Genomic DNA, 10,110 nt, shown 5'->3' with positions numbered 1-10,110 from the left:
CAGAATGTGTTTGGGGGCCCCCCTCCCACCACGCGGACACAAATGTCATGCTCTAATGTTACATTATAAATGAATACAGTGAGGTTAAATAATGAAAAAAATCTATACTTAAATAAAAGACTTTATTCTTCAATGTGTCATGTCATATTAACAGGCTATGGAATGTTAACATTGGCCAACAAGAAAAACCTCATCTGCTGCATCATCAGCTGTGGAGGCACTGACACTTGATGAAACATCAGGGGCGGGTAGAGTTGGTTGTGCTCCAAAGTACTTCAACAGTGTTCCTGAAAAAAATAGCATTGGATAAGTGCATAGTTGAGCGAGTAGAATTAGTTTATTTTGCTAATTTTTTATTACTTACACAACAAGCAATAAATAAATAAATATGAGGATAGCACTGTTACATCACTACCCACCATATAAATAAGATTGAAGTCTATTTTCATCACAAAAATCTCCCTACCCAACATGGTATTGGTATATATTCTCATAAAGTCCAATACCATCTCTTACCAAAGATCTTAGACAGAGAGCGCATGTGCTTTGCCTATGAAGCTGGAACATTACCGATGTTGGAACGTTCACTTCAACACATACAGCAATGCTAGCTAGGGGTGTGATGGATCACAAAACTCACGGTTCTGATCACATTATGGTTTTTGAGGCACAGATCTGATAATTTTTCGAATCAGCAGAATAAGGGGTTGGAAAAACTAATAAAAAATGAGGAAATTACTTACAAACATTTATAAAAAGAACAAAGTTGCACATTAAGTAAGGGCTAATATTAGCATTAGGTACAGAAATCAAATCAAATGAATCATAACACTTTATTGTATGAATTAAATATAATTCTTTTTTTTTTAGAGCTACAGAAGTGATTTTCTCTTTGTCTTGGAAGGTTTGATTAACATTAATGACACAGACTTAAGTAGGTTAATTAAGGTTGCTGTCTCTTTAAGAGAAGCACGGACCTGGTTTCTGCCTAATCTATACATAAACCGTCCAAAGACATAAACAAATGTTTTTATTGGAAAAGAGTACTGTGGAGATCATTTTGTTTGTATGTGCCCTGTCAAGAACAGAAAGATTTTATGTTCGTCTCTCCATGTGTGCCCTACTAAGTGCACTTATACGCGGCGCGCTCACACAGACGGAAATACAGACGGCAGAGCATAAAGTTGTTTTCAGTGCTCTATTCCTCAAATATGTTAATGGACTACAGTATGACACAAAATAGCGTAACTCTCTCTAAAGTTTAAACATCAAGTGTTAGTGTTCTGATCTCTGAAGGGAGCTGGGCTGGACAATTTAAACCGCATGGGCATGCAGAATACTGCTCACTTTAGCGCCTTTTTGCGGGATAAATTGTTTAAAATCACTTGAAATGTTAACTTTTGCAAGCCTTTGAAACACGTGCAAATGATAAACTTTCACTATTTAAGCGCATACGAGCCGAACCGTGGGTCGATCACGGTCACGGATTAACGTCGATCTGTCACACCACTAACACAAATTAAACATACTGTATATAATCATGCAAACATACCTTTATCTTGCTCTTTTTTCTCATCCTCGGTCCTTTTCTTTGTTCTCTTTTCGGCCCCAGAGGGATATATCCTTTTTTGTGACATGCCAAATGGCTCATCATTGTTTACAGTGAGTGACGACGTAGTGCACTTGCGCGCCGACGCGCAGGTGGCGCAGGTGGCGCAGGTGTCTATGTTGCGCCTGACTAAAACGCTAGCACTGCAGACACATAGTTGTCTGCAAATCAAAATTTTCTTGTCTTTAATTATTCATTTATAAATTCGTATTCATTCATTTATCCATTTATATTACCTGTTTAAGTTATTTAATTGTATAAAAAAAAAAATTAAAAAAACGATTGGGGCGGGGGCCCCCTGGTGGCCAGCGGGGCCCTAAGCAGCCGCTTGGTTCGCTTATGCCTCGGGCCGGCCCTGAAAGTGCATTTCAACATCACAATGTTTTAAACAATTTAAAGCTGAGGGTTTTGAGTCTTACTGCTATTGAATGATTTGTGTTGAGTTTGGATCTTCTGCAGTAACAGATTCATCTGTAGATTGAGCTCGAGTTCACTCTTCTTGGAGTTTTGTCTTGAATTTCTGCAGGTAAAATAAATCAAACATCAGTGATTTATGTCTGACATAAAAGATTCATCATAAAATTAAAGGATTGAGGAAACTACAGAAAACAAATAACACAACTTCATCTTAATAACATGTATTTCTGTGCAGTTGTGTGATGAATCTGTCTGTGTGTTATTATAATGTAATATCTTTGTTATATCACACATCTACTGGATGTTATCATGGTCAGTTTCTTCTCTCCTCACCTCTCTTTATCCTCTCAGCTCCTCCTTTATCTTCTCATTATCTTCTGTGTGTTCATTCAATAAAGCTACACAACAATAAAACACAAAACACAATTTTAAAACAATACAAATGAAAAACAGATGATAATAAACAGTCATAATTTTGTGAGGTTTATCTTTCAGATTGTGTTGTGATTTCTGCTTCATGACATGAATGAGTTTGGTCAGCAGAGATGTCAGGTGTTGTGTTTGAGTTTCTTCTCTTCATTCACTGCTCTCTCTTTTCATCTCTTCTTCTTCATCTAATCGTTTATTTTCAGTCAGGTAAAGATGTTTCGGATGCTCGGGATTTTCCTCTAACTGAACTGTTGATTGTTACAAATCCGTCTTTTCTTGTAAAGTAGTTTGTCATATTCATGTTTTATCTCTTCGTCTTGTAAAGTAAATCTCCTGAGGAAATATGAGACAGATATTAGAGAAGATTTAAGCAGAACTGATTCAAATACACTCGTTTCTGTTAACAACATTGTACAATGCAGATGTTTCATTTATTAGCTGTTTTTTATATATAAAGTTTAACAAACCAAAAAACTAAAAGGCACTCTCTTAAAAAAGTAAAAAACTTTATTGATATGGATTGGTCATAATAAACCTAATTAAAAACTTCGGACATGGTAAATCCAACGCGTTTTGACGAACAAGCCTTCATCAGGGAGCAAACACATATCAAAAAACAGGAAGAGATTGTTTTTAATGTGTTTACTCCCTGACGAAGGCTTGGAGCCAAAGTGCTTCACATAAAGGAGAAAATAAATACAACGTACAGAAAACTAATTATAATAAAATGTATAATGCATTGGTCTAAACATTTGAGAGGCCTATCACATATCATATAGTTAAACACTGTCTATATTATATTAATTATTATTTTTTAACAAATTGTGTTAAATTTAGTATATAAGTTAATTTTTACACTGATTTATAAAGTCAAATAAATTGTCAGAGAGTTAGCGGTAATATCATGGCACTTACAGTTCAGTGTTAGTGGAAGTCTAGTTTAGCAACAACTGATGCTTAGCCTGGCAGTTAGCCTTCCCTGGACCAGGCTAGTTTCCAAGTATAAGTTGCCATAGTACCTGAGTTCCAACTTTGTCAAGTTTGCTTAATGGAACCGAATCGACTGTAAGTCTGGCTTATTTCGTAATCTTGTTTTATGGAATATTAATATATTCCTGATATTAATGTTTTTAGTATTTGAAGCACAAAAACAAGCAATCGTCTAACGTTACCCACCCTCTTTAACTATTAACAGAAACATCTTTGAACATTATATGATGAACCCTCATATGCAGCATCACTTTAAACATGTTTACTTTCATCGGACGTTAAGTTTAATTAAATTTTTTAAAGAATTATTTAAGATTTACCTCAGTTGAGCTCCCACAACAACAACAGAGCCGTCTGACTAGTAATGGACCACTAATGATGACGTAAGAGTGACTTCAGGCATTAATAATCAAAATTAAACATCGATTTAACTCCTCACGTCTTAAATTCACAATATATGTCAACAATCAATGACTTCGCTTCAAAAACACAACATTTTCCTATATTCTGTTTTAATAAACAGTTATATTTAAACACACAGTGGTCTTTGACGCGCGCGTGATGTTTGGAGCGCGCTCATGTGTGAGATCAGAGGAGTGTTTGCTGTTATTTCAGTCATGACCGCATGGTGGCAGTAGAGGATAAATCAATCTCACACTGATTTATGTTATGTCGTAGATGTTATATAAGTAATATCGGAGTGTATTATGGCTCTCTGTCGGATTGGCTGTGATTAGGACAGAAGCACGAGTGCAGTATCAGGTCGATGAGTTTGACCATGCAGTCAAACAGGTAAGATGTTAAAATATATTGAGGTGATTGTGGTGAGATTTGTCTCCTCGTGCAATTATTATAGTAAAGTGAGCCCCTGTGCTTTCTTCTGGATTTAAGAAATTGAGTTAAAACCAAAGTCTGAGGAAGGTTGTGAGTATTGTAGGTCAGTGTTGTGTTCAGTGAGAATAATTTGACCTCAAAATAAAAGTGCAGTGAATTCAGACTTTAATTTTTACATTGGGAACAAAGTCAAAACATAAACTAAAGCACAGTGAAGAGTCTTCATATATGACAACATTTACTGATGATTTGATTGACAACTCTGCCATCTAGAGGATGAATGAAGTATTACATTATTAGGGCCCGAGCACCGAGGAGCAGGCCAGAATGGCCTGCACCGAAAGGTGCGAAGCCCTATTGTTTTTGCTCGGATTATTATTAGGGCCCGAGCACCAAGGAGCAGGCCAGAATGGCCTGCACCGTGGGTGCAAAGCCCTATTGTTTTTGCTCAGTTTCTTTTTCTTTTCTTCTCCAAAATGAATCGCATTTTTGAGGGCTTAAACATGCTCGAAAACTCATGAAACTTTGCACACGCGTCAGAAGTGACGAAAATTTACATGTGGTGCAGGTGTCAGAAGTGGGCATGTAGAAATTACTCTACAGCGCCACCTGCAAAATTTCAAGAGAACAGCTTTCCCGCTACGAAAAACGTACAGATATGAAATTTGGTTGGGTCATCTATCACCCCAAGACCTACAAAAAAGTCCCTTGGAACCAAGCTCTAAACCCCACAGGAAGTCTGCCATTTTGAATTTTCGCTGTGATTTCTGGGCAAATTTTGGCATTTTCAGGCTTCGGACTTTAACAAACTCCTCCTAGAGATTTAATCAGAACATCATCATATTTGGTCAGTATCATCTAAAGACCGTTGCGATGTTAAATTGCGGAGCTTTTGACTTTTCGTTGGAGGGTGTGTCCATGGCGGCCTGACAAATTTCACCATTTTCGCATGAAACAGGAAGTTGTTATAATTCAGGCATACAATGTTCAATGTGCCCCATGCATCACATATTTGAAAAGGGTCTTTGCCTGAACAGATTTCAATGTCAAAATTCAGCTTCAGTCATAGCGCCACCTAGAGGTAGCAGGAAATGCCATGTTTTACGCTGTGATTTACTGCTCTTAGAGATTTAATCAAATCATCATCATATTTTGTCAGACTGATGTTAAGCCCTTTGCGGTGATAAATTGCAAAGATCTTGACTTTTCGTTGAAGGGTGTGTCCGTGGCGGCCTGGCAAAGTGTGATGTTTTGCCATGAAACAGGAATCGGTTGCAATTCAGGCATACATTGTCCGATCTGCCCCAGACTTCACACATTTGATAAGGGTCGTGGCCTAAACACATTTCCATGATTATATTCAGTAGCAGCCATAGCGCCACCTAGTGGCAGCAGGAAATACCATGTTTTAAGTTGTGATTTACGGCTCTTAGAGATTTAACTATATAAACGTCATATTTGGTCAGACTAATCTTGAGGCCTTTTGTTATGAGAAATAGCGACAACCTTGACTTTTCGTTAAAGGGCGTGCCCATGGCGGCCTGGCAAAGTATGGCTAAACTAATTGCAAATTTGACAGCCTACACAAGCTTAAAAAGTCATGACACATGTGCACACGTGTCAAATGTGGTGAATATTTTCATTTGATATAGGCTTCAGACCTGGGGGTGTAAAAAAGGCTCAATAGCACCACCTTCAAAAATTCAAAACAGCAGCCCGCCAGCTACATTAAACGAACAGATACAAAATGCGGTAGGATCATGTAGCGCCCCAAGACCTACAAAAAAGTATCTTGGAGCAAAGCTCTAAACCCGACAGAAAGTCAGCCATTTTGAATTTTCTCTGAAATTTGAGGGCAAATTTTGTCATTTCTGGCCTTCATACTTTAACAAACTCCTCCTAGAAATTTAATCAGATCATCACCATATTTGGTGTGTGTCATGTAAAGGCCTTTGCGATGCTAAATTGCGGAGATCTTGAGTTTTTGTTGGAGAGTGTGTCTGTGGTTCCCTGCCAAATTCTGTATTTCACAATGAAACAGGATGTTGTTCTAACTCAGGCTTAAACCGTCCAATCTGACCCTCGCTTCACATGTTTGATAAGTGTCCTGGCCTGAACACATCAACATGGCAATAGCGCCACCTGCTGGCAGCAGGAATTGCCATGTTTAACAATTACTGGCTGCTCATTAAAATATATTAAGATCATCATTATATTTGGTCAGTCTGAACTTAAGGACTTTAAAATGATAAATTGTGAAGATCTGGATTTTTCATTAAAGGGCGTGTCAGTAGCGGCCTGGCAAAGTTTGATGTTTCACTATGAGAAAGCTGTTGTAACTCAGGCATGCACTGTCCGACCTGTCACAGACTTCATATGTTTTACAAGGGTCCTGGCCTGAACACATCAATATAACAACAATCAGTTACAGTCATAGCGCCACCTGCTGCACACAGGCGGTGTGGCACAACAGTTTCCCTTTGAATATCCACCTATATTTACCCACTTTAATTCATATCCCCCTGGTTCACTGCTTTACTAATGTCATAGGGCGGCGGTGCACATGCGTGCGAGGGCCCTTCCATCGCTGCTTGCAGCTTTAATTAGGGCCCGAGCACCGAGGAGCAGGCCAGAATGGCCTGCACCGAAAGGTGCGAAGCCCTATTGTTTTTGCTCGAATTTATTATTATTATTATTTTTTTTATTTTTTTTTTTTAACAGTTTTGGGCATTTTGGGTGCCTTAACATACTCGAAAACTCTTGAAATTTGGCACAGACGTCAGAGTTCTGTAGCGCCCCCTGTAATGCAAGAAAAAACATTGGTGCACAGATCGTGCAAACATGTACGCACATGTACGAGAGTTGGTACGCATATAGATCTCATCGATCCGAACAACTTTTGCACTCAAACCTATTAGCTCCGCCCAACAGGAAGTCAGCCATTTTGGATTGTTTAAAAAATGCATGCAGTGAACTTTTAAATACTCCTTCTAGGGGATTCATGGGATTGACACCAAACGTGGTGATCATGATGTCAAGACATTGGACTTGCTAAATTGCGAAGGGATTTTTGATATCTCGAACGGTTCTGCCATGGCGAGGCGACAAAGTTGTGGCGAAATCAGAGAAACAGGAAGTGTCTAATATCTAAGGCAAAAAATGTCTTATTGGGATGCCATGCGGGGTGATTGTTTGTCTGAAGATTCCGATCGCATCGATGTGCCTATTGTGACTCCCGGGTAGCGCCACCACCAGGTGCCAGGAAATGTGTCAGTCATGAACTTTTAAATACTTCTCCTAGGAAATTCATACAATTGACACCAAAAGTGGTGAACATGATGCTGAGACATTGGACTTGCTAAATTGCGAAGGGATTTTTGATATCTCGAACGGTGTTGCCATGGTGAAGCGACAAATTTATGGTGAATTCAGAGAAACAAGAAATGTCTAATATCTAAAGCAAAAAATGTCTTATTGGGATGAAACGCAGTGTGTATGTTCGGCCAAGGATTCCGATCGCATCGATGTGCCTATTGTGAGTAACGGGTATAGCGCCACCAACAGGCACCAGGAAGTGTGGCAGTCACAAAAGGTGGATTTTTTGACAGTTCCATTCGATGTTCTTTTAAATACTCCTCCTAGGATTTTCATGCGATTGACACCAAAAGTGGTCAACATGATGCTGAGGCATTGTAGATGATAAATTGCGAAGGGATTTTTGATATCTCGAATGCTGCTCCCATGAAAACACGTAAAACTTTACTTTCATTTTCAGGCATATTTAAGCTCTTGTCATGCACTTTGGGTGCCTTAATATACTCGAAAACTCTTGAAATTTGGCACAGATATCAGAGTCATCGGCCATTAGGACTGGGCAAAGGCTGGACCACATGCGTGGCAAGGGAGCTCTGTAGCGCCCCCTGTAATGCAAAAACAAACATTGGGGCACAGATCGGGCAAACATGTACACACATGTATGAAAGTTGGTACACATATAGATCTCATCGACCCAAACATCTTTCGCACTCAAACATATTAGCTCCGCCCAACAGGAAGTCAGCCATTTTGGATTGTTTCAAAAATGCATGCAATGAACTTTTAAATACTCCTCCTAGGGGATTCATGCGAATGACACCAAACGTGGTGATCATTATGCCGAGACATTGGACTTGCTAAATTGCGAAGGGATTTTTGATATCTCGAACGATTCTGCCATGGTGAAGCAACAAATTCATGGAAAATCAAAGAAACAGGAAGTGTGTAATATCTAAGCCAAAGAATGTCTTATTGTGATGACACGCGGGTTGTTTGTTTGTCTGAAGATTCCGATCGCATCAATGTGCCTATTGTGAGTCTCGTGTATAGCGCCACCACCAGGCGCCAGGAAGTGTGTCAGTCACAAAGGTGGATTTTTTGACAGTTCCATGCGATGTTCTTTTAAATACTCCTTCTAGGATTTTTATCAGATTGACACCAAAATTGGTCAACATGATGCTGAGACATTGTAGATGATAAATTGCGAAGGAATTTTTAATATCTCAAACGTTGTTCCCATGGCAACGCGTCAAATTTTACTTTTATTTCAGGCATATTTAAGGCTCTTGGCCTGCTTAGATTAACTTTAAATTTGGCACACACATCAGAGTTGTCGGCTGTTAAGTGTTGACAAAAAGGTCAGATAAAGGCGTGTCTATTTAGTGGCTCACTAGCGCCCCCGATTGTCTAAAATGTGGGGTTTCTTTTACCTACAGTACCTAAATAGGTCAGTAGCAACATGAAATACTCCACAGATATTTACCCACTTGATGCACTTGCCCACCATGCATCGTTTTCCTCGAAGGCACCGTGTAGCGGTACATAAACGTGCGAGGGCCCGCCATCGCTGCTTGCAGCTATATTTTTAGGGCCCGAGCACCGAGGAGCAGGCCAGAATGGCCTGCACCGAAAGGTGCGAAGCCCTATTGGTTTTGCTCGAATTTATTATTTTTTTTTTTTAATTTTATTTTTTTTTAACACTTTTGGGCATTTTGGGTGCCTTAACATACTCGAAAACTCTTGAAATTTGGCACAAACGCCAGAGTCGTCCGTCATTGCGAACGGACAAAGGCTGGAACACGGGCGTGGCACGGGGGCTCTGTAGCGCCCCCTGTAATGCAAAAAAAACCATTGATGCACAGATCGGGCAAAAATGTACGCACATGTACGAGACTTGGTACGCTTATAGATCTTATCGACCCGAACAACTTTCGCCCTCTAACATTTAAGCTCCACCCAACAGGAAGTCGGCTATTTTGGATTGTTTAAAAAATGCATGCGTTGAACTTTTATATACTCCTCCCAGGGGATTCATGCGATTGACACCAAACGTGGTGAACATGATGTCGAGACATTGGACTTGCTAAATTGCGAAGGGATTTTTGATATCTCAAACGGTTCTGCCATGGCGAGCCGACAAAGTTGTGGCGAAATCAGAGAAACAGGAAGTGTCTAATATCTAAGGCAAAAAATGTCTTATTGTAATGACACGCGGGGTGTTTGTTCATCTGAAGATTCCGATCGCATCGATGTGCCTATTGTGACTCCCGGGTATAGCGCCACCAGCAGGCGCCAGGAAGTGTGTCAGTCACAAAGCTGGATTTTTTTGAAAGTTCCATGCAATGTTCTTTTAAATACTCCTTCTAGGATTTTCATACGATTGACACCAAAAGTGGTCACCATGATGCCGAGACATTGTAGATGATAAATTGCGAAGGGATTTTTGATATCTCAAACGGTATTCCCATGGCAACGCGTCAAACTTTACTTTCATTTTAAAGGCATATTTAAGCCTT

The 10,110-nt window shown here is 39.6% G+C and overlaps 1 long non-coding RNA gene across 1 annotated transcript; it reads right to left on the bottom strand.

Moving 5' to 3' along the window:
* Window positions 1-1,964: 1,964 nt before the first annotated feature.
* LOC141364887 (uncharacterized) lies at window positions 1,965-4,067 on the bottom strand. Its single transcript, XR_012370311.1, has 3 exons — window positions 3,766-4,067; window positions 2,360-2,788; window positions 1,965-2,129 (listed from the first exon to the last, which is right to left on the bottom strand). It is a non-coding gene; the product is annotated as an uncharacterized lncRNA (long non-coding RNA).
* Between the last annotated feature and the right edge of the window lie 6,043 nt (window positions 4,068-10,110).

This window comes from Misgurnus anguillicaudatus, chromosome 1 (genome assembly GCF_027580225.2).
Source record: "Misgurnus anguillicaudatus chromosome 1, ASM2758022v2, whole genome shotgun sequence".
Classification (NCBI taxonomy): Eukaryota; Metazoa; Chordata; class Actinopteri; order Cypriniformes; family Cobitidae; genus Misgurnus; species Misgurnus anguillicaudatus.
Note: the sequence above shows the minus strand (reverse complement) of the source record. Positions and strands in the feature narration are given on the sequence as shown.